At 29.4% G+C, this 1,474-nt stretch overlaps 1 pseudogene; it reads left to right on the plus strand.

Moving 5' to 3' along the window:
• Nucleotides 1-201: 201 nt before the first annotated feature.
• On the plus strand, nucleotides 202-888 carry LOC149164403 (histone H2A variant 1 pseudogene; annotated as a pseudogene).
• Nucleotides 889-1,474: the final 586 nt, after the last annotated feature.

Genomic DNA, 1,474 nt, shown 5'->3' on the forward strand with positions numbered 1-1,474 from the left:
AATAAACATCAGTAAATTTATTTTATTCTATTATACATTTTATACTATTTATATTAAAAATTCAAAATTATTAAACAGTACTAAATTATAATTCTAAATCACATTATTATAAATAAGTAAAAAATAATTTAAATTTTAATATTTAAAAATAAAAGCATCAAAATCTCAACCCCTACAATAGTAATTCACTAATCAAGAGCAATGTCATGCGTGGCAATCCGAATACATGCCTCGGTTAGTATGTGGAGCAGGTTTTTCAGTTCTTTTACTTGCATTTGTATTTATCGATTTTGATGATTCAACTACATTTATTTTTAGGATGAAAAATCTCCGATGAAGCTCTGTAATAATTGAAATACTGTTGTGAATAAGAACTCCACACAATTCCTGTAATATGTTCAACTCTCTAGACTTGGTTTCTATATGTTTATTTTCTATAAATTTTCATGTCAAAATCTTGATTCTAAAGAAGTAATTTTAGCATGCTTTTTCCTGAGAGAAATATCATTTTTCAACCTTTGTAACAATTCAAATACTCTGACAAAGGGCTCCTGTAATATGTGGACTGAAATGTTTTGCTTATTGCAGTTTCCAGTGGGACGGATCCACCGTTTCTTGAAGTCTCGAGTATCTTCAAATGTAAGGGTAGGAGCTACCGCAGCAGTATATGCTGCAGGCGTTCTGGAGTATGTTTGTGCAGAGATTTTAGAACTGGCAGGAAATGCCAGTAGAGATCTCAAGGTTAAACGTATTACTCCAAGGCATTTGCAGCTGGCCATTAGAGCAGATGAAGAACTTGATACTTTGTTCAAAGGTGTTATCTCTGGTGGAGGTGTCATCCCTTACATTCACCCGTCACTTTCTGGCAAATCCACAAAGAAAGATTAGTTTTTCTGTTTCTCTGTTTCATGAAATTTAGGAATGCCGTATGTTTTTCCTTATTTTATTGCATGGATTTGGTTTGGACCTTTTCCCTTGAAACTTACCGAAATTGGTGATATTTCATACAATTATAACAATTTTTATTATAAGAAAATATTTACAGAGTTATAATTATTGTTATAGAGTAATATTTAACATTTTTATCATTTTTATGTTGTACTTTTATCTTATCAATTATTAGTCGTATTTGAGTATGAATTTTAAACTTTTTAATATGATATTGTGGTAATTTCGAAATTTTAAATATGGTAATAAAGTAGATTTCTGATGTCCTTTACTGTAGAGGCAAAATTTTCCAACTTGCATAATCTGCATATGATCTGTTTATGTGCGGCTGTCCTAGTTTGGATGTATAAGGATGTTGCCACTGTACTTCATATATTATCATACAATTATGTTTAGTCAACCATGGATTTAAAATAATATGTGATACAAATTATTATCATTTTGGGTATAAATTCTATTTTAAATTTTTAGATCTTTGTTTTAATTAATTTTTAGGTCATTATCGTTTTGTTTTCAAGTTTTATTT

The sequence above is a fragment of the Pinus tabuliformis genome, chromosome 5_1, assembly GCF_031772625.1.
Source record: "Pinus tabuliformis cultivar Carrire ecotype Pingquan chromosome 5_1, CPIR1, whole genome shotgun sequence".
Lineage (NCBI taxonomy): Eukaryota > Viridiplantae > Streptophyta > Pinopsida > Pinales > Pinaceae > Pinus > Pinus tabuliformis.